This window comes from Crocuta crocuta, unplaced genomic scaffold, assembly GCF_008692635.1.
Source record: "Crocuta crocuta isolate KB4526 unplaced genomic scaffold, BGI_CrCroc_1.0 scaffold95, whole genome shotgun sequence".
NCBI lineage: Eukaryota > Metazoa > Chordata > Mammalia > Carnivora > Hyaenidae > Crocuta > Crocuta crocuta.
This window is the reverse complement of record NW_027530971.1, coordinates 9169905-9193983: the sequence shown is the minus strand read 5'-3', so window position 1 is coordinate 9193983 and position 24079 is coordinate 9169905. Positions and strand designations below refer to the sequence as shown.

At 39.8% G+C, this 24079-nt stretch overlaps 1 long non-coding RNA gene across 2 annotated transcripts in view; it reads right to left on the bottom strand.

Annotated features, from left to right (window-relative positions):
- Nucleotides 1–24079, bottom strand: part of LOC144236208 (uncharacterized) — a 75505-nt gene that overhangs the window by 35490 nt on the left and 15936 nt on the right. For both annotated transcript variants that reach the window (XR_013336443.1, XR_013336444.1), the window contains one exon: nt 7616–7701. This is a non-coding gene — a long non-coding RNA (uncharacterized LOC144236208). The remainder of the gene's footprint in view (nt 1–7615; nt 7702–24079) is intronic.

The window sequence follows — 24079 nt, the reverse complement described above, 5'->3', positions numbered from 1 at the left end:
TTCTTATAAGTTTTTTTTATCAGTCACAGAACCCTATTTGCCACATGACCCCTACTTGTAAATGGGTGATGTTCTAAAAATTCATTTTTAAGTCAGTTGTTTGGACCACAGACTGCATAGTTCCATAGAAATGACCATAGAATTTATTGGTAGGTCTTTAGGCAAGTCTGCCAGACTTAGTTATAACTAAATAGTAGCTAGCATTTATTAAGACAACAGTACAATTACAATCATAAAAACTTTTGTTTTGATCAAACAGGAAGACAATAATATTAAATAGAAAGTTTAAATTTCTACTATATATATATTTTTAATTTTTTTAAAGTTTTATTTATTTCTGAGAGACAGAGAGAGACAGTATGAGCAGAGGAGAGTCAGAGAGAGAGGGATACACAGAATCTGAAGCAGGCTCCAGGCTCTGAGCTAGCTGTCAACACAGAGCCCGACGCAGGGTCCGAACCCACCAACCGTGAGATCATGACCTGAGCTGAAGTTGGATGCTCAACCGACTGAGCCACCCAGGAGCCCCTCTACTATATATTTTTAAAGAGGGAAATGTTAGATTTATTCCCAGGAATGCCAATTGTACCATGGACAAGTTACAATTTATTATACTCAAAATAGCAAAAGTTACTTAAATACAACCCCTCTACCTAAATCTAATCTTCAAGAACACAAAGATCTGGCCATTTTGCTCTCTCAATTTTCTGAACTGCTCACTGCTGGAAATGATTTTATTATTTTAAATTTTAGTTAAATCCAAGTTAATTAACATATAGTGTAATAATAGTTTCAAGAATTGAATTTAGTGATTCACTACTTATATGTAACACCCACTGCTCATCACCACAAGTGCCCTCCTTATTTATTTATTTATTTATTTATAAACCTTTTTAAAAATGTTTTATTTATTTATGAGAGAGAGACAGCATGAGCAGGGGAGGGTCAGAGAGGGAGACACAGAATCTGAAGCAGGCTCCAGGCTCTGAGCTAGCTGTCAGCACAGACCCCAACGCGGGGCTCAAACCGACGAACCATGAGATCATGACCTGAACCAAAGTTGGACGCTTAACTAACTGAGCCACCCAGGTGCCCCAAGTGCCCTCCTTTTAAGCTAGAGCAAAGTCACCCACTTAGCCCATCTCACCTCCAGAAACCCCCAGTTTGTTCTCTGTATTTAAGAGTCTCTTATGTTGGCTTCCTACTCTGCTCTTATTTTTCCTTCACTTCTGAAGAAGTGGATATTTAAAATAAAGTAATCAAAAGCCCAGGTCGGCAAATCCATTCCATCAAAAGACATTTTGAGAAAGTTTACTATGAATTTAACTTTGAAAATGTCCTAGAGAGAAGAAAATTATGTCCCATAAATGGTATGAATAGTTCTTTGGGTTTTTTAGCTTATGATCTCAGAAGCATTTTGGAATAAGAGGGCACATTTTTCCCCCCAGTTTTAGAGAAAAGAGCATATTAGTTCTACTAAGTCTTTATTTTCCATCAGTACTTTAAAGCTTACAAACTGTTCTCATTTGATCCTCCCAGGAGCCTAAGTGGTTGGCACAGAAGTAAAAATAGCTACCATTTATGAGAGGCGCTATTCTCAGAGATTTGTCTCACAGACCCTCAAGCAGTCCTGTGAGATAAATACTATTATAACCATTTTGCAGATGGGAAGAGTGAGGCTTGGGGAAGATAAGCAACTTTCCTATGGCCACATAGCTAGTCCAGGGGTAGAGCTGAGGCACAAACCCAGGCAGTCTGGCCACATATGTTGTATTCTTTAAAATTTTTTTTTCATGTTTTTATTTATTTCTGAGATACAGAGACAACGTGAGCAGGGGCGGGTCAGAGAGAGAGGGAGACACAGAATCTGAAACAGGCTCCAGGCTCTGAGCTGGCTGTCAGCACAGAGCCCGATGAGGGGCTCGAACCCACAAACCATGAGATCATGACCTGACCCGAAGTCGGACACTTAACTGACTGAGCCACCCAGGTGCCCCAGCACATATGTTGTACTCTTATCCAGTGCTCCAGACAGTTTATTGAGACCACAGCAATGCTTGCTCTTCATGACTGACAAGAAGATATGTTGACCACAGACACGACAGAATAGCCTCTTTAGGGGTGAAGAGCAATGCAGAGGATTGAATCTCTAACAGTTCAGAGACTTCTGGGGCCTCCAAGCCTAGTTGAATTGAGTATCCAATGTGGACACAGAACACCACATCATGTGTCTTCTCAAAGAGTCCCTCTGACGGCAGGTGCCCCTAGAAATTTTATCTGTAGATCTATAAACAAGAAAGTCTGGAAAATCAAATGACTTACCCAAGACTACTGAGCTCCTAGAGGAGAGGGTTGGGACTAGAAATTAATTAGTCTGTAGATCTCCAAGTCTATTGTACTCCCCAGAGCCCCTTCCCTATGGCTGTCTCTTCTGGCTTTCCAGGTGTCACCTAATTCTGAACAGCAGCAAGTCTTTACTCTGTCCCTGGCTAGGCTTGATGCTCGTCCAAACCCCAGTTTACTCATCAGAAAAATGGGGAGAGCCAACCCCCTCTGTTAAGTAGATTTTGAGAATCAATGATGCAGAAAAGATGCTGTAACATAACACTGTTAAAACATATACAAAGCAGCACATTTTTCCAGAATTGTGGTGGCATGCTATGTTCCATAGAAGTAGATTTTCCATATTGCTGAACTATTCATCATATAATTTCCTAAAATATTTTACTTACATTCTTTTTCAACTCTACCTCTACATTCCTAAAAGAAGTAAAATATACCCACCTCACCTTTGAGAATCTTCCAGGCAAGGAATAGAGACAGCTGCCCACAAAAATAATCTGAGATAGGTTACTAGGAGAATAGCTGAACAAGTACAATGTGAAGAAAAAAGAATGATGAATTTTCACCTACAAATTTGGGGATGCCTGCAAGAAAGAGGTAGCAGTTCCATGAGTATGAGAGGTAGGACTTGAGGCTGAGACAGATGAGGGCAAAGGACATCTGTTGCAGGTGGAAGAGGTTCTGTGGACAAAGGGCAGTGAGAACTGTCAGGCACGTTCAGTGAAGAGATATGAATTTCATGAAAAGACACTCAGGCTTGCTGTAGTGTCCAGAGAGTGAAGTCAGAAGACAGACTTCAGAAGGCCTTGCAAATACAGATTAAGACATGAGGGCCATCGTTCACAGGCAGGTAATGAGGACAGACTTGTTCTGTTGAGCAGAGTAAGTAAAATCAGAGTAGGAAAAGCTCTGTTTAGGAGGCAGCAGTTCAGGCAGACCTGGGCAGGGAGACCAGGTATGTAAGATTACCTGCAAATAACTGTGGGCAAGAGTAAGGTCAAGGAAAACAGCTTGGGAAAGAGCAAGGAGGTGAAAGGGCCTGACTTTTAGGACACTCTGAATGGATGAATAACAGATGGGGTAAGTCTCCCATCTGTGAGGAGGACTCACTAAATGGACTCCTGTGTGTGTGTGTGTGTGTGTGTAAGGGACAAAAGGAGTAAGATAGCTTACAATTCATTTTGGCATAACAACTATTCCTTGGGAAAGATCTGGATGCTTCAGAGCATCATCAATTATTCACCTGGTTTCTGGCAACCTTTCAAAACATCTTATAGGTTTGTATGTTATTTACTTCTTTGCCTTAATGCATCCCTCCTCCTCTGTTATCCCTACCTCAACCCTGAAATGAAACAAAACTGTAATTACTTTTATAGCATGTAGAAAAATAGAGTCCAGGGGAACGTTCTTCATTTCCTGGAGGGCAATGACTCTCGATTGCCTGAAGAAATGGAAAATGATTTTTAGCATCTTAGGGAGAAGGAAAACAGCGATTCCCAATTAAGCTGTTTGCTCTCTGTGTTTAGAAGGCGCAATGAACTGGTTTGGACAGGGGCTCTTTCTATAAAACAGAATTAAAATGACGGTATGAGGCAGAGGACATAAAAAGGATGATTCAAAATTATGAGTAACACAGGACGTAAATAAAGTGGCCAGCGTAGTGCCTGGCACGGTGTGTTGGGGTTTAGCTGTTTTTTATCACCCCAAGATTCTAAACGTGAATTTCCTGGTTCTGTGATTCTGAGGAAATAAGACAGATAATCACATTGAATTATAGGGACAGCAAAGTACTCCCTCAGGATTCTGGCAAAAGATCTTATGACCAGTCTTTTTCTAACTTCAGGGACCTAGTTGTATGAATGAAGCATCTATTCTTTTTTTTTAAATTAGACTCACAAAAAAGTTGAAAAAGAAATAGTACAAAATGTTCCTGTGTATCTTTTAGCAGGCTTTTTCAGAAGCTAACATCTTATATAACCTTGGAGCAATTATTAAAACTATGAAATTAACATGGCTGCAATTCTAGTAACTGACCTACAGACCATTTATGACGTTTTCCAATTGTCCCACAGATGTCCTTGCTCAGGCACAGGATCCAATCCTGGATTACGTGTTACTTTTGGCTCTTGTGTTTCCTTAGTCTCCCCCAATCTGGGTCATGTCCTCAAGGTTTTCTTGTTTGTTTGTTTTTTGTGTTTTCCATTTATGATTTTGGAAGAATACAGGTCAGTTATTTGGTAATCTGTCAATCATCTCTTATTCCTTCATACTTAAATTCAGATAATGCATTTTTGGCAAAAATGTCATAAAAGCAATCCTGGGTCCATCTCACTGTATCATATTAGGAAGTAAATGGTGTCCACATGTTCCATTGCTAGCCATGTTGAATTTGATCATTGGTTAGTCATTTCTGCTGGTTTACTAGTGTGAATTCAGTTTTATCCCATGTATTTAGTGAGTACCTTGTGGGAAGGTACTTTAAGACTATACAAACATCTTGTTTCTCATCATATCTCCCCTGTTAGATTTTGGTTTCTATTGATTAATCTTGCCTGCAAAAAATTATTGTTGTAGTGTTCGCCAAGTGATGATGGGAATCTATGCTTCTTCATTTATTTATTAATCAGAACTCTACTAAAGAAAGAGCTTTCCTTCTCCTCCATTCAGTAATTTATTACATTATTTGTTTATATCAGGGTGCTTGGGTGGCTTAGTCGGGTAAGCCACTCTTGAGTTTGTCTCAGGTCATGATCTCATAGTTGTGAGATCAAACCCCATGTCAGCCCCAAGCCTGCTTGGGATTCTCTTTCTCCCTCTCTCTCTGCCTCTCCCCTACTCACTCACTCTCTAAATAAATAAATAAATAAATAAATAAGTGTTTACATTGGTATAGAACAATTAATAGTTTATTTTGTGAGTTACAATCTATTAGTATCATTTTTTAATTTGTTTGTAAATGAAATTAGTCATTGGGAACTCCTTCCAGTGAGCTCCAATGTCCTTTTTACATACTGTCTTAATTTTTGAAGCATTATCTTATTTTCTGGAACCATAAATTGCTCCAGGTTCATCTGGTATTTTCCCTGTCCTAATCCTGGAATCATTCATTTTCCCAAGGAGTCTGTGTTCATTTTTTTAAAGAATGGTATTTAGAAACTGTTTTGGGGCTCTAGGAGTTCTCATTGTGACTTCGGCATCATTGTTTCCAGAACTTCTCAGTAGACAGAGCTAGGATATATAAGTATGCATATACATATATACCTATTTATCTATTTCCACATCTATTTACCTGTATATATACATATATACATATGTACGTATGTGTATACTACTACGCCTGTGAAAGACAACTTCACTAACTCATACTGCATACAGTTCTTTTTGTCATTAGCTTTACAATTATAGTCAAAATGCTGTTTTGCAGGGCACCTGGGTGGTTCAGTCGGTTGAGCATCCGACTTTGGCTCAGGTCATGATCTTATGCTTTGTGAGTTCAGGCCCCACATTGGGCTCTGTGCTGACAGCTCAGAGCCTGGAGCCTTCTTCAGATTCTGTGTCTCCCTCTCTCTGCCCCTCACCCCCTCATACTCTGTCTCTTTCTCTCTCAAAAATAAATAAACATTAAAAAATTTTTTAAATTCTGTTTTGCAAAATTACATAGGTTAGTCCTTTTTATTTTTCAGGATGACCAAGCAATTTTTATTTACTTTTATTTTATTTTATCTTATTTTATTTTATTATTTATATAACCTAATGTATTGTCAAATTGGCTAACATACAGTAATGTGTGCTCTTGGTTTTGGGGGTAGATTCTCGTGATTTATCGCTTAAATACAACACCCAGTGCTCATCCCAACGAGTGCCCTCCTCAATGCCTATCACTCATTGTCCCCTCTCCCCTACCCTCCCATCAACTCTCAGTCTGTTCTCTGTATTTAAGAGTCTCTTATGGTTTGCCTCCCTCTCTCCCTGTCCTTATCCTCCTCAACTCCCATGGTGTGATGTTATTTATCTTTAATGCAGTTAATTTTTTACTGTTTGTATTCTACCCTAAGATTGACCTCAATCCCAAATCCTGGTTGAAACGTGTGCATATATTTGGTATGCAATCGACTATCACTGCTCTAATAGTCAGAACTTTACAAACAGGTAGACTCAAGAAAAGGTCACTTGCCATTTTATTTCTTCCTGCCCATTCCCACCCACACATTCTTTCCTACCCACCTTCTAGGCAGTTAATCCCATTAGTTTCTCATTTACTTTTCTGTATTTCTTTTTTAACAAATGTGCAGATATATGTGTTAATTTACGCCACCTTCTTTGTCACATGAAGGATTATGCACTAGAGATATTAAGAGAACAAACAGAAGAAGAAAGCTCCTATTTTTAAAAGTGTATTAATTTGAGAGAGAGAGAGAGAGAGAGAGAGAGAGAGAACACATGTGTAAGTGCAGAGGAGGGGCAGAGACAGAGGGGGAGAGAGAGTCCCAAATAGGCTGCATGCTTTCAGCACAGAGCCCAACTCAGGGCTTGATCCCATGAACCATAAAATCATGACCTGAGCTGAAGTCAAGAGTTGGAAGCTTAACCAACTGAGCCATCCAGGTGTCCCCAAAGCTCCTATTTTTAATGTTTCCAAGTACTGAATAACCTGAAAATACAGAGCTAGAGAACAGCAGTAGACAATTAAAAAAATTTTTTTTAATGTTTTTTATTTATTTCTGAGAGAGGGAGAGAGAGAGAGAGAGAGAGACAGCATGAGCAGGGGAGGGTCAGAGAGAGAGGGAGACACAGAATCTGAAATAGGCTTCAGGCTCTGAGTTAGCTGTCAGCACATAGCCCGACACGGGGTTTGAACCCATGAACCGCGAGATCATGACCTGAGCCAAAGCCGGACACTTAACCGACTGAGCCACGCAGTTGCCCCAGAAGTAGACAATTATTGAATCTACATAAACATAGGGTTTTAAGAAGGAAAGGCAAGAGCTAAAAAAGGAAGTTATTCAAATTCAGCCTATTCCCTTCTGACAGTATATATAGTGAAGTTTCTGTATGTTCTTCAATGATCAAGAATCCAGAAAAGTTGGAATACAGAGCCAACTTCTACAAAATTATAACTATTAACTTGCATATAAACGATACTTTGTAAGTTATAAAGCATTTTGGGGATTCATTCTCTTACTGGCCACTCCCATTATCCTGTGAGGTAGCTCCCCTTTACATGTGGAGACACTGAGGTCCAGTTACTTGCATATTTGTGTTCTATCCTCACCAGATGGTAAGGCTCCTGGAAAGCAGTGTACTGTGTCTTCTTCACCCTTCTTCACCCTTCTGATGTCCAGCAGAGCTCTCCGGCACCTGTGGGGTGAAAAGGAAACACTGATTGTACAAATTAAGTGGTAAATCCAAGACAAGTAACCAGTTAGTGGGAAGGTCAGGAATCCTAAGTATATTTAGTGAGCCAACAGCACTGGGGATTCAACATTTACTATATGCCTGATACTAGGACTACAAAGATAAATAAGGAAAGGGTCATGTTCTCAAGGAATTCACCAGCAGTAAAGGCAGATGAATCAACAGGTAATTAGAATGGGAGGGATATGCTATGGCACAAATAATCGTTAGGGTTTTCAGAAAGTACTTTTGAGTGGATACGGTCCTTTGGGATCTTGGAGTAACTAAGAGTGTAAGACAGGCACCTTTTGATATAAACCCGTTACTTGGGGTCTGGAATTTTTTGCCCTATTCCTCTTTTCCCACTGCATTTCCCCCATTCTCTCCTGTATAACTCATTCTTATAATTTAGGTCTCATTTTAGACTTTGTTTCCTTCTCAAAGATGCCCCTAATTCTGTTTGAGTTTGAGGATCCCCATGTGGAGTTTGCCATTATCCTGTATTTTCTAAATGTAAGTATTTTTTACACTGCATAAATGCTGGAGGTAAAAGGTTGCACTAATTTCTGCCCTCTTGGATCGCTGTTGGGTGGAGAACACATGGACTATGTTACTAAGTCTCGATTTTCCTGCTAATGCAGAATAGAGTAGTCATTAGGAGACCCAAGGTCCATTGCCTTGCTTGGAATCTGACCTCTACTCCTCCCAGCCATGTGATTTTGGACAAATTCCTTTAAGAGTTTTTTTCTAAGAGTCATTTTCTTCTTCTGGAATTTAAGAATAAAGACAATACTTACTACAAGGTTTGTGGTTAAAATTAAGTTGATTATAATAATAAATGTAAAGTGCTCATACATGTGTTCCACTTAGAAAACACCCGTTAGTTATAAAAGCATCGATTCTTATTTGATCCTTCACCAAACTACTAAATTCTATAACTCAATGTGATGTCTCCTCTGTCCTAACCACCCTGATGTAAACCAGTAGGCAGGATAAGCACTCCACGAATGTCCACTTTTGACCCATGAATCTTTTCACCTGACTGCCCTCAATTTCACTTCTAGATTGTGGTTCGGTGTCTGTCTTCTACCTGTCCTCCAGAAAGTCTCATTCTAGTATTCTGCTTAAGTCATCTCTATTCTGTTATCTTGACAATGAAGCCAATGAAAATGTAGACTCAATGATATTTGAGCATCCTTTGGATTTCATTAGCAAGTGTCTATGCAAAAAGGAACACAAATGCTGATCCATACATCTTGGCTCCCTAGAATATCAGAGTGGGAAGGAATGCAGGGAGAAGACCTCATTTTAAAGATGGAAAAAGCTGAGGTCATGAAGCCATTCAGTAAAATTACCAAGATTAGAACTCAATCTGCTCTCTCCAAAGATTGAATTCTTTCCGACCTATAAATAGGCACATGAAAAGAACAAATCAGGTCACTAAATTTACCCTTTTCAGACAAATTAGTCCAAATTCTCTCCTAGTATATAGATATGGAAATCCTTGGAAAATCTAAGCCAAACTTGATTTCTCTTTAGGGACCTATTTCTGAGGATTGAGAAATAAAGAAAATTTTTGAAATCTCAGTGTTTTGGCCTCAATTGTATCTCCCTCCAACCTGACCAAATATATGTATTGAAGCCCTAACTTCCAATGCCATTATATCTGGAGGTAGGGTCTTTTAGGAGATAATTAACTTTGAATGAGGTAATAAAGGAGGAGCTCTAATCTAATAGGGCTGTAGTCTCATAAGAAGAAAAAGAGAGAATTCTCTATCCATCCTTCTTTCCCTGTCATGTGAGGATATAATGAGAAGGCGGCTGTCAGCAAGCCAGGAAAAGAAGTCTTAGTATAAGAAGCTGACCATGCTGGCACCCTGATCTTGGACTTCCAGCATCCAGAAATGCGATAAAATCAATTTATGTTATTTGGGTCACCCATACTATTAAGTATTTTGTTATGGCAGCCCAAGCTGACTCATATACCCCTAATGACATCCCATCTGCAATATGTACGTGTTTTAAGTCTTTAACAAATATAACTTAGACTTGACATCTGGGGAATAAGGCATGAATTTGCAATGACATTTTTTTTCCCTGATAAGTGCTACCCAATTCTGCTAGAATTAATACCAGTGAATCTAGAATGGTAATGCTAGGTGAGAGGTGGAAGAGGGAAGGAGGGACCTGAAATAATATTATATCGTGCTCACACTGAAAGGATCAGTGCTTGAAATGACAAGTATCAGATCTGGGGAGATGTGAGGCAACGATGGAGAACCCTTCTTATATTTCAGCAGCAAACGGGCATGTCTCCCCTCTTATGCTCCCACCGGTACAGAACAGCTCCCAGCGGGACACTGGGATTCCTTGCTCAAGTCTAATTTTAAGTGAGTCAAATGAGGTGGCACTCTGCCATGTCCCTCTGGAAACTATTCGAAAATCGAGCAGATCTCATCTTTTGAAAATGTTCCCTAAGTAATGGAAACATGAGGAAGGGGAATATACTACAGACCCCGGATGTATTTTTCAACCACAGTGGAATGCAATATGCCAGACACACTTTTATAGTGGTCAGGATGGACGTGGGAAAGATTTACGGGAACAGAACAATAAGTTCTGCTGTCATGTTAAATCACTTTCACCACTAGATGCTCTCAAGCACTAGTCATTAAATGACACAGTGCTAGGCACACTGGGAGGAGGTCAATTCTTCTTCAACCCAAGATATGTAGATATTGTTACATGGCAGCTGCCATAGATAATAGTGTAGGCTTTTCTACTTTTCATCTAGTTACTACAGGGTGAAGACAGAAAAGGTGAGTTCACTTAGCAGTCATTCTACCCACAAACTGGTATAGAATTATAGCTGAGATGTCAGGCAGGGCCTCTCTGAATCTCTAAATTTTGGTTATATTTATTTAAGCCCCTGGATTGATAACTCCAACCCAAAGCAAACTCCAAGATTTGGGCAGTTCTTAGAAAGATTTTGTTCTCAATATTATCTCTTGTCTCCTGGCTTCAGGGTCTATGGGTGCTTCTTTATTCTACACCTTGTTAACTCAATTCCTTTTATTTGGCCCCAAACCCCATTACACAAGTCCCTCCCAAGTTTGGTACTTAACAGTCTGGGGGAAAGACAGGGATGTATTATTTAAAGGGAAGCAAAGCAAATGACTTCCAAAGGTAACACTAGTTTGCAGTTGGTTAAAATAGTTTTGTTCTACCACTTGATGTTTTAACTAACCCTTTACTATGTAGTCTCAACCAATGTTGATCTTTTTTCCTCCTGGCTCTTACTCCAGCCCCATACACCCATGCCCAGTTCTTATTTTCAGAGTGAAACAGAAATCTGTCCTGATTTAATTCAGTATACCAAGGGATCATCTGGTGCTGCAACTCTGAAGCTGGGGCACGATTCCTGAGCTAGGGAGCAGGCAGGGCCATGCTCCTTTTATCCTAAACAAATGACCCTCAGCATTGTGGAAGCTCTGGGTTGGAAGGCATCACAAATACCATCTTATCCACCCCACCTCCTCCCTACACAGAAGTTAGTAACGTGCTCTAAAATACATACCAAGTACCCGTCTCATCTGAATTATCTCCAGAAAGAGGAATTGCCAGCCATTTTATGAGGACCCATCATATACTAAAATCAGGATTTCAATGTTACTAATATAATTCCAGAAACCACCCCATGAGGCAAATTTTTCAGGTGAAAAAATTGATCTTAAAAGAGAGACAGAGATGTTTTGCCCAAAGTTCAGGGCAAGTTGGTTGTAGGGCTGCTATTCAAACCAGGTATGTTTGTCTCCAGTCTGTCTATAGTGTAGTAGATAAGGGGGCGGATTTGGTATCAAGTTGGAACTGAGTCTGGATCCTGAGACTTCACTTTTTAACTATATATCCCTGCTTCAGAGCTTGATTCCTTGAAAAAAAAATCAAATCAAATAAATTAAAGAAACAAAAATAGTACCAAACCCTGAAACTCATGATAATTGAGTTTGTCTTTGGGAAGTGCTTTCCTTGGTAGCTAACAGGGTAAGTGCTTAGTAAATGATATGTGTCGTTAATAATACACCAATCTGTTCCTCTAGGCCACAGTTTTCCCACTGATGAATGACCATATCTGGTTTCCACTCTTTCAGCTCTGGATAGTCTATGGTTGTACTCTCAATTCTCAATAACTGTCTAGTATGCTTTTGTTTGTTTGTTTGTTTTTATTTTGTTTTGTGTGCATGTGTGTGTTTTTCATCTACACCCTTCATTCACTTGGAGAACTCAGGATAGGAACAGCTCTTTAATACCCCCCATGGCAATAGAGACAAAATCCATCATTACACTGTCTCAGGGACAGCCCAAGCTCTAGGAAAACAGACAGAGGCTTTGGAGTGTTCAACTAATCAAGATTTCTGCCACTCCTTTCTTACATAGGATAGGTGTTCTGAATCAGAGTGAGTGACAGACACATCTGCTAAGTGGGCCAGAAAAGAAAGCTCCAGCCGGTGCATTTCATTTATTCACCACCAAGAAGAGAATCTTAGTCAAAAGAAAAAACAATTCTGCTTCTAGTTGTAACTAATTAACCAGCAGCAGAAAGGCACATGATGGAGGTGCCTGCCTAGTGTCCGAAAGCAGAGCAGATGTTTTCAATTGTTCCCTCCTTTGTAATTCAACCCTGGAAGTAAGAATTTAAAACCTGGAAACTAATAAGAATACATGAACCTCACAAAGGGACATACATAGCAGCAGAAGATAAACAGCATGGATAAGAGAGTGAATATATTTAGAGTCATCACATGGGAGTATTTAGAAATTATTTTTCCGATCAGATCACATCCCAGGGACACAATTGCACCTCTAAAGACCTTTTAATTGAGGGGGAAATATGGCAGGTTCTGCTAAATGTTTTTTTCTTTTCATAATAGAAAAATTGCAGGATTTCTTTATGATGCCAGGACTGAGTACTGGGCCAATACTTATCTGAGAAGCTCTGTACTCTAACACATTTGGTTTTGCAAGCAGAAAATACTGACATATCCCAGATAATAGAGGCATTTATCAATAGTGCCATATATTAAGCTTTAGTAGAGTTATAAAAGATTTCTGAAGATAACAAGGAATCAGTGCCACCAAAGACAAGAGCTGGAGAGAACCCCAAAATCCGAATGATCAAGTAAACCCAGCACAGCCCTTTTATGGATTGGGAGACTGAGAAACAGAGAAGCTAACTGGCTTAAGATCAAAGAATGAGTCAAAGGCAAAATAGAAACCATGCCATGAAATTTAGGGAAACCTGAAATATATGGGTAGATAATCATATTTGCTTATCTCCCCTATAACTGAGTGCATTACTGTGAAGGATGATTAAAACACTTCCAATTGCATTTTTCAAGCTTGTATAGTAAATGATCAATACACCAAAGAAAGACAATGCTAAATCAAGACTACAATGTCATCTTTTACTTTCTTCAACCTTGCTCTGGCATAATATTGAGAAACAATCAGTGTGAAATGAGTATAAGTCAGGCTGATCAGCACCTTTGGGGGGAAAAAATGCCAACAGGAAAAAATAAAACATTAACTAAATGAAATGTTTACATTTGCTTCTTGAAAGAAGGAAATTGCAGCCTCATAACAGGAAGTGCCTCACATGGTAATAAACTGCAATTTGAAAACTGCTCTAAATGATTCATAATGTCTGACATCATAGAATCCCAATCTTTAGGAGGATACTACTGAGAGCTGTCCCATCTGATACAGTATCTCATCCTACTATAGAAATCATGGAATACAACAACCAGCTCAGCTTTATTTTAAAGGCTTCCACTGAAACAAAACATCTAGAATCCAATATAGGTAGCTGATAGAACATTCTTCCTTATCTTCCACTACAGTTGGCCTTTCTGGAGTAGCACTTCTTGACCACTGTTGGGCCTTCAGTGACATCTAAAAGCAAGTCCAGTTCAACAATTGCCCGTTAGATGTTGGAGAGCAGAGGTCAAGTGCTCCCTAAGTCTTTATGTTTCTAAACCATTACTGAGTTCTTTCCATTTGAAAATCCTTTATAGTCTTTGGTAATGATATGGTTAATTTTATATGTCAACTTGGCCAGGCTATGGTACCCATTTGTTTGGTCAATACCAGTCTGGGTATGAATACCTATAAAGGTATTTTTTAGATGTAGTCAACATTTAAATCACTAGGTTTTCAATAAATTATTCTCTATAATGTGGGTGGGTCTCATCCAATCAATTGAAGGCCTTAAAAACAAAGACTGAGATGTTCCAAAGAAGGGATTATCCTCAAGACTGAAATACAGAAATCCTGCCTGAATTTCTAGCTTGCTAATCTTCAAAACTTGAATTCAAGACTGCAACAGAAATATCAACTCTTATCTGAATCTCTAGGCTTCCAGCTTGCTTTATGGAGTTCAGACCTAAGGACCCATGTTCATATAAGCCAATTCCTTATAATAAACCTCTCTCTTCCTCCCCACACTTCTCTCTCTCTCTCTGCAATAAAAGACCTTGCTATAGTCTCTTTTTCCTAGCCTGTTGCCCATATTGTGCATAAGACAACGTTAGAAGTTACAGTAGCTTGAAAGAGGAATGGAGGGGTGTTTCATTTCCCTCTAGTGATGGAGATGGCAAAAATCAAAAGCTTCCCAACTGTACAGGCATTTAACATTTATAGAAGCAAATGTTTTCTCAGGGGATCCTAACTTCAATTCCACAAGCTAGACATTGACTCCATTTTATAGACTAGAGATGAAGGCCTGGGGATATAAAATTATTTACCCAAGACCCCTAGGCTCATAGATAGTAGAACTCCAAGTCTGATATTCTCCCTACCACCCCCTTCCAAGGCTTCCTTCCAATAAGTAGCTATAGTGGAGATTCTTCTGTGGCTGTGCTGCTCACTCATGGGAATTTGACCCAATGCAACCAGGAAAGGCAGAAGGAAAGACCTCTGTAAAGGTCAGACCATGCATTGCCTGAGGCTATTGTTCTCCATTCCTGCCTCAAGAACTCTTAAGAGATCAATGAAAGCATACATTGGGAAATAAAAAAGGCATGAGAAAATTTTACAAATTGGCTAGTTTTCCTTTCCTGTTGGCTTTTCCAGCACATTCTTGGCATCAGATCAGAGTAATGTGGTAATGTGGTAAAAAGTCTCTCTGAGATGCTACCCATTCAGAGACAGTGGGCAGTGAGATACCCTAGCCCCTTGATGCACTAAGGGCTTGTCTAGACATCCTGAGGTTTTCACAGCAACGAATGCGGTCGACTTTTTATCATATCACGTAAGTTTGCATTTTAGAGAATCTCAGGGCATCAACATTATGGCACTATCTATATTTCGACTGCTGGCTCTATTTTGGAAATGCCAATAAAGGAGGTTTACTTCATGCTTACTTGATGTCTAAAGAAAATATGCAAGCTCAATCCTGTCTTGTCCTAACTGGCATAATAACCTATTGCAGTATGAGGTTCACAGGATTAGAACCATTAACAAGAAGTCACATTGTGCCCTATTTCAAAGAAAACAAGTATCTAGGCCCTTGAAAAACAGATTCAGTAAGGGAGTTAACTCTCACATTTGAAAAGGATTCCCATGTTATGATGTAAGAGCAGCAACTATGATTTATTGAGCACCTACTGCGGGCCAGGTATTTTATAGACATTATTTACAATTCTCAATTCTGGTAACAACTGTGGAAGGCATGTAGGAGAAAATTGATACTTGGTAAAAGGAAATAACTTGCTGAAGGTCACATAGCTAGAAAATATCTACCTCAGGCAGGCTTGTCCAACAGATGTTTCTGCTACTACACTGAAGCATTTGTCTTCAGATCATATATAAAACATGTTAACTATTTACAAGGGAGAAATCTTCTCCTACCCTCCCTCCCCTGCAACACATACACATACACACACGCACACACAGAAATTCTTCCTATTGAAATGGAATTTAACTGACATCGTGACAAAAACAGCTATTCCATCAAACCAAGCATACTTATCTTTTAGGACACAGAAAGTGGTTACAGTTATGTTAGGTGTTCAATTAATACTTGTGAAATGAAACATGCACCATTTATGCCAATTGATCGAAAGCATTTCATCTAAGACCTTTTCTCCCTACCATCCCCATAGGTATATTTCTAAGAAGAAAGTCACAAATTGTTTCAATAAGCATGCACAGAGCATATACTGTGGTAGGAGACAATAGTTCTAGGAACCAGGATAGTTTTGTTTCTTTTTTTAATGTTTATTTATTTTTGAGAGAGAGAGAGAGAGAGAGAGAGAGAGAGAGAGACAGAGAAGAGAGAGAGAGAGAAGGTGAGGGTCAGAGAGGGTGACACAGAATCTGAAGCAGGGCTTAGGCTCTGAGCTGTCAGCACAGAGCCCAACATGGGACTCAAACTCACGAACCATGAGATCTTGACCTGAGCCTGAGACACTTAACTGACTGAGCCACCCAGCTGCCAAGAAAACTGGGAAGGTTTTATAGAAGACAGCTTGCTGGCTTGAGAGGCACAGTGCTCTAGGGGAGATGGACTTGTAAAGTGACAATATCTATCAGCCAGTGTAATTAGTCCCAGCTATGTGCACGTGGAGCCCAAGACAGCAGAGTGATGAACTGTATAGACAGCCATAGAAAGTGATGAAAACCTGCAATGTTCCAGTGCTTGGCCAAATGCAGGGCCCCATTGTTCTTTTGCGCTTATTCTCAAAGATAATTTTTTGGTGTGATTCTAGGTTTTTCTCTTAGAACCGTAGGATCATGGGATTTGGCAAAATGTGTGGATCATTTTTAAAGCAAATTTTTGTTTTTGGCCATATGATGGCTACAGAAGTGAAAGGCTCCACAACAACACAACGCTTAGAGACCCTAGACATGAGAGTTCCTTTTAACTACATAGCTGAATTTATAATAAAGAGTTATGTATAAGCGCTAAAAAAAAAAAAGAAAAGAAAAACAAAGAAGGAATTGGGCTCCGGATGATGGTCAAATAAGTTGATGCCACAGCTGCCCTAGGAGGGTGGGCCACAGGGTGAGATGGAATGTGGGGGGGCGGCTGTTATTGGGGTCTCGGTAATGTATGGTTGGGATTAAATGCCCCCACGGGATCTGGAGAGGAGGATTTGGGCCTGCTCAGGGGTGGAAACTGAAATTCAGACATCTGTATCACACCAGAGCTTTCAAAATTCTATGCCTCTGTTAAAGGTGGACTAGGTTTGAGTCTGTGCTCCTGAGAAACAGTATCATTCATGCCAGCCTGTCTCTGAGGAACCTGGGAAGTTAGAACCCAATCCAAAGTATGCTGTTACTGCCTCTTTATATAAAAGCCCTTACATGTTCTGTATCGTTTTCTGTTAAAGAGAGCTTATCTCTCTTGTCCTTGGCTCTTTGTGGAAAAAAATATAATTAGAGATTTTATAATGATATGGAATGCTTTTTGATAAACTTGTCCAAAAGTTCATTAGGAGAATTTGTTCCAATTTACATTCTCTCCATCTGCATGGAGGATAAAGCCCATTCTTATCCCTCTTGACCAACCTCTGGGCACTGCACAAAACTACTTTACTCTTTGTCAATATGATAAGATAAAACAGCTTCCTTCCTTCCTTCCTTCCTTCCTTCCTTCCTTCTTTCCTTCCTTTCTTTCCTTATTTATTTTGAGAAAGAGAGAGAGAGAGAGAGAACAAGCATGGAGAAGGGGCAGAGAGACAGGGAGAGACAGAATCCCCAAGCAGGCTCCACACTGCCAGCACAGAGACCGACACGGGGCTCGAACTCATGGACTGGGAGATTGTGACCTGAGCCAAAATCAAGAATCAGACACGCAACCCACTGAGCCCCCCAGGTACCCCTAGAGTAGCACATATTTTTAAACTAAAGGTGCATAAAATTGTTTTCCCGTGAAGTTGTATATCCCTCTACATGTGTTCCAACTATATTTATGTCATTAGTAAATTATTATTATGTGTCTATGTGTCAATTTTCCCATTTTTCAGTCCTGCTGCTTTCCTTTTTCCCCCCCCATTTTTGTTGTTTATAGTTAATTGTGCTTAATACTGATTATTTATTGCCTATTACAAATATTTAATATCTATACATCATACTTATGTGGTAGGGTCCCCTCCTTGAGGAAAGGAAAAAAGAAAAGGAAAACAAACAAACTTCAAGGTAAACTGGCTATGTACCTACGTGACAATGTCCCTCATGACCTTGTAAACTGAGACTACTTAACCAGACTACATGTTTATGTGTGTTACCATATGTGGGAGACAAAGAAATAGAAAACATATTTTAAAAAAAGTCTATGCCATGGGACGTTCAGGGCTCAGTTCTTTGGTATGAACCCAACTGAGTGGTGCCGGCATGAATAAAGTTCCTTCCCGTGAAGAAAAGCCTCGGTGTCATGACTCTCTGTGTGAGAATCCTGCTATACTTATACATCATATTTCTGTGTCAGGCACTTATTTTCAATGATTGAGATGTTAATATTCATTTAATTCTTACAGTAAATCCAATAGGTTAGGGCTTGTTATTGTCCCCATTGATACACAGGTCAAAACAGGTTCAGAGAGGTTGACTCATAAAAGATCTTGGGGACTTAACGCTTTTGTTCACTCCATCAGCTGACTCCTGCACATGTTGAACTACTGTATCATGTGCTTTGTAATTAAAATTATGAGCTCGTCTTCAGTGAGCTTTTACCTGGGAGGATCCAGTGGGACTTGAGATGAAGGTATACTCCCTCAGAGATTTTCATGTGCCTATATGACACATTCTGGATACTTCACTGCTGATTTAAAATTTACTTTTGAGAGAGAGAGAGACAGAGTGTGAGTGGGAGAGGGCCAGAGAGAGGGAAGAGGAAGACACAGAATCTGAAGCATACTCCAGGCTCCAAGTTCTCAGCAAAGAGGCTGATGTGGGGCTCAAACTCACGGACTGCAAAATCATGACCCGAGCCAAAGCCAGACACTTAGCCAACTGAGCTACACAGGCACCCCTTCACTGGTGACTTTATTATTTATTTATTCATTTAAAAAAAAGCTTTAGGTTTATCTATCTTCAGAGAGACAGAAACAGTGTGAGTAGGAGAGGCTCAGAGAGAGAGGGAGAAAGAGAGAGAATCTCAAGCAGGCTATACACTGCCAGAAAATATCCTGATGTGGGGCTTGAACTCACAAAAAGTGAGATCATGACTTGAGGCAAAACCAAGAGTCGGATGCTTAACTGACTGAGCCACTCAAGTGTCCCAACTGGTGATTTTAAATAGCATTATTGAGATATATTTTATATGCCATAAATTACAAATCAATGAATTTTAGTAATATTTACCGAATTGTGTAAGCATCACTAGAATCTAATTTTAGAACATGTTTATCACACGGAAAGAAATTTTGCATCCATTAGCAAACACTTCTCATTCCCCCCCCCCCCAACTAATCACCTTTTTGTCTCTGAAGATTTGCCTACTTGGAACTTTTCATATGAGCGGTATCATAGTGTATGTGTTTTTTAAATAACTGTACTCTTTCACTTAGGAACATACTTTTTTATGTTTCTTTCTCAGCCTGAGGATTAATGGACAATGCTAGCTATACAATGAAATCCACAAACCCTCATGATGCTCGGCCATATCTATGGAGTCTAGGTTGTTACCAATTCCAGTTTCTTGTACCTAGGAGAGAGGCCATTGTTTAGCCAAGTCTCCAAGAGGACTCCCTAAAAATGGAAAAGGGGACTTACACCTACCTAATCCTCATTCTAAACAGTGGTATCATTCATAGCAATCTGTTCCTGTGGGGATCTTGGGAATGGGGAAGCTCCACCCTGGTCTAGGGTATACAGTGTTATCTCCTTCTTTAAGTAAATATCTCCATGTGCTTCTGTGTCATTTTTCATTAAAGTAACTTTGCAGTCCCTGGACCCATTGGTGCCTTCCAGTGACTACAGCATTATGATGTGCATGGCAAGCACACCATGGGAATATAGATTATTTCAATGATATAATTAGCAGATCAATGTGACAGTCATGAATATAACCCTTATCTGGCAGTGAGTAAATACCCATTTGTTCATTCTTCATTTCCTCGTTGGATATTCCCTGGATCCATCTACAGCTAACCAATCTTGTAGGAATGTGAGCTCTGTTACTGAATAAAGCAAAGATCTCTGGCCCGAGAATCTTACATTCTAATGAAGGAAACGTACTTTTTTTTTTTTCCAATTACACCTGGAATAATTAGACAAATTCAAATCGTAGAACTTAGCTGACCAATTTAAAGACTGGGAAATAAAACAGAAAAGTAAAATGTCATACTCAGAATCACAGAGTACTCCACCTAGATCTCCCTACATCTACCTTATGTCTGGCCACTCCCCAGCACAAGCAGAGAGCCAGAGGTACCTGGGAGTTCATATCCTTCCCGAGTGGCTCTTACCAATGAGAAGATGGGTGTAGCAGTGTGAAAACCCAGTTCCCTTCCTCTGAGTCAGTAACTCGTAGGGGTAACATGCTCCAGATCTCCCTATGGGATCACGCTGAGCTGGGGCTTCACTTGAAATCACACCCTTGCTTGATTTCATCCCAGCCTTCTCTTGTTTCTCCTTATCAGTCTCTCCTGGGAGCGTTTCCTTAATAAATAACATGTGCATGAATCCTCATTCCAGACATTGCTTTTGGGAAAGCTAACCTAAGACATAGCATTAGTAAATGGTGGAGCCAGAATTTCTGTCTGTGATCTCTATATCCAAATTTCATACATTCTCTTTCCTACCACAGAGGGGAGGAAAGTAAGACTCAGGTTCATATTTTTTCTTACGGGCTTACATTGTGTGAGGGATTCAGATCTGGTATTCTACAATCCTGTGATATGAGCTGTACCACATTACCTTTTAAGACTTATCACAGGGAAATCAATCTGTACTCATGAGCAAAGATTTCTTACAATCTCCCAATTAGAATCATATTTATACTCTGAGTCTCAGTTTCTCCATCTGTGGAATTAGGACACTGCTGGTTTCTGGTTTCTTCAAAACTTTTTTTTTTTAACTACATGGAATAACACATGGAAAATGCTTGGTATAACAGTTGACACATAGCTACATGCTTGGCGTATGTTGTCCTTTACTGAAGAGCCAGGGTAAAGAACATTTCACCAAATAAGAACTGCAGTGATCAAAACTGTTTTGGCCAACCACAGGATTTTCTTGAAGCAAAGCCTCCATTTCCGGAAAAATACTGAAAAAAAAACAAAAAACAAAAAACAAATAATCCTGTCAGTTCCCCATACAAGATGGACTACATCAATGTCTCCATGGACCTGGTGGGTAAATAACAGAGCTCATATGTTCAGAAGTTTTCTTAATAAAGTCCAGCCCCTTCCCAAAGAAGAAAAGCCACGGAAGACGGGCATGCCACATTAAAACTGCAGTGACCCAGCCAGCCCTTCCTAACTGCTAACTAGGCAATTCTCAGGAGCCCAGGGAGGAAATCTAGAAGGATATAAACATGAAATGAACCAAGCGTGCAATTGATTTTCTGTTCCCTCTTTTTTCCCTTCTGTTTTGTTTTGATGTGTGTGTATGTGTGTGATATTTATTTATTTTTATCATCATCAGGACATTAGTACTCAGAGGGAGGAAAATGCCTCTTGAATGAGATGTTTGTAGGGAAAATTACAAGGCAGAGGATGCTGACTTTGACCGAGCAATGCCCTCTGAGGATTGGGGTGGATCGGAATGGCTTCTCATGTTTTTTCTTCTCCCCTAATGGAAGTAAAATAACAACATGAAATAGAGGGGATGGAACAGCCAGCAGGAGGATAAATACCAAGGAAGCGATGTAAACACAGCCCCCAATTTCCCCAGCGAGTAAGAGAATGAGGAATGTGTTATTTATCTCTTTGTAATCTGCAAGGCAGAGTATGGAGCTGCCTTCCTTTGGGAATATCTTCTATAAATAATCAAAGAATTGCAGGATGGGGGTTTGAATGAAGTGAAGGAACCCAGGGGACAGAATTTCTCTAAATTCCAGGTCTTCAGACATCTCTTCCAGGAAGCCTCTCTTGATCCTTCAAGGCAGTAAAAGAACAGGAAGCAGAGGCCCTTTGAAACAGAGAAGCTTTAGAAGTTGTTGACTGTGCCCACTCCCCTTATTATTTTAGGTTAGAAAACTTGACGTAAACTGTAGCTAAGTGACTTGTTAAGATTGCCCTGCACTTGAGGTGAATATGTAGTGTAGGATCTGGAATTAAAACACCCACCTTGATCTCTCCATTCATTAGTTATCAAATGGGTGACCTTGGGAAAGTTATTTAACTTCCCCAAGCCTCAGTTTTCTCATCTGTAAAACTGGGGTAAAACTCATCATAATTCCCACGTTTAATAGGATTCCTAGAAGAAAAAACACGATAGTGCCCCGAAGCTTTTAGCACAATGCCAAAAATATATTAAGAGCTCCAATAAGGCCTACAGATTATAGTCTTCTTGTTGTTCTCAGTCATGAAGAAACAGAAGTAGAATCTAAATGTGTGTGTTCCATCTTCAAACCCACCCTTCTGTTCTCTCCACTCTGTCATTTCTAATCTCTTGACTAAGATTTCACATTTTCAGTAAAGTATATTGTTCCAATTTATAATGCCTGGTGGCATGTACATATGGTGCAATTAGGTAATAGGTTGCTTGTGGAACTTCTGAGACCAGACCTCAGCTCACAGAAATCCAATATATTTCAATAAATGCTAGCCAGATAAACATGGTCCTATTTCATCAGCTATAAAGAATACTGATGGATTTGGCTTGGCAAATGGAGTCAACCATCTCTGATCAAGATGATTCAGTGTTTGCTGACTATGAATTGAAATGATTAAAATCTATCCTTGTAGGGAAACTTGGATCTTTTTTAGAAAGGGCAGGGCTTAGATGTCCTTGTCCTTGGACTTAAGGAACATGAGAGACGATGCTCCACATCAGCAGTTGTGCTAAGGACTAGCAGAACTTACTTGTAAGAACATTCTTTAATCTTTGGTCTTCCTCTTAAAAGTCACTTCATTAAAGATGTTCCTCAGTGTCCCCATTCAATAGTTTCAACCTCCTACTCCATGGCTTCCTATAGTTTTCCTTTGAAGTATGTCGTTATTTTTAAAACAAAATATCTATTCATGCATGTTGTCGGGAGTAGAGTGGGCTGTCCGTGTTTTCAATTAACAGCAGTCTCCTCCACTAGGCTGTAAATTTGCTCAATGCTGGTAGAAATCCGGCCTGCTTTTCCCCATAATTGCCCTCAGTGTCTAGTGCCATGCCTACCTGAAACACTGTAAGTGCTATTAAACAGTTCTTCTCACTGAATGAATGGATATATGCATGGAGGCAATCAGGAGACTCACCTGCATAAAAGGACATATCATGAAATAGAGAAACAGAGATGGATGAAGGGTCCCCACAAGGACCATGGATAAATCCCCATTCTTCTTTGAGTCTCCATTGGCTTTTCTGTGAACTCAGAGGTAGAACTGAGGTCACTGTGTGGCCTAGGTTTTTATGATTCTCTAATTATTTACATGGAATTTTGCATTTTACTAGCCTGTACTCATTGGTAAGAACACAGGTGAGATAGTGCTTTCTAATACGCAGAGAAAGGATAGTAGAGGGGCTTCTTTTTTTCTTATTTACATATTTTTATTTTAAAGAGAGAGACAGAGAGAGTATCTTAAGCAGTCTCATGATAAGCACGAGCTTGACATGGGACTTGACCCCACCACCTGAGCCTAAATCAACCGTCAGACACTCAACTGACTGAGTCACCCAGGCGCCCCTCTTTCTTCATTATTTAAATATCCATTTAGCATCTGCTACTTTCAAGGTCCTAGGAGAGGCAGAGTTGAGTAACACATAGCTCTTGACTTTGAGTAACAGAGACAGAGAATAAAAGAAGCAAAAAAAAAAAAAGGATGAGGATTAAGAAGGACAGGGGCGCCTGGGTGGCTCAGTCGGCTGAGTGTCTGACTTTGGCTCAGGTCATGATCTCAAGGTTCGTGGGTTTGAGCCCCGCGTCAGGCTCTGTGCTGACAGCTCAGAGCCTGTATCCTGCTTCTGATTCTGTGTGTCCCTCTCTCTCTGCCCCTCCCCTGCTCATGATCTGTCTCTGTCTCTCAAAAATAAATAAATGTTAACAAATTTTTTATTAAAAAGGACAAGAGAGGAGGTGGGAGGAGGAGAGAAAAGCATTGTATTGAGCATGGTGCTGAGTATTTTACAGAACTCATCCCATTTTACAAAAGTTGAAACAGGTTCAAACAGATTAACTATAAAGTCA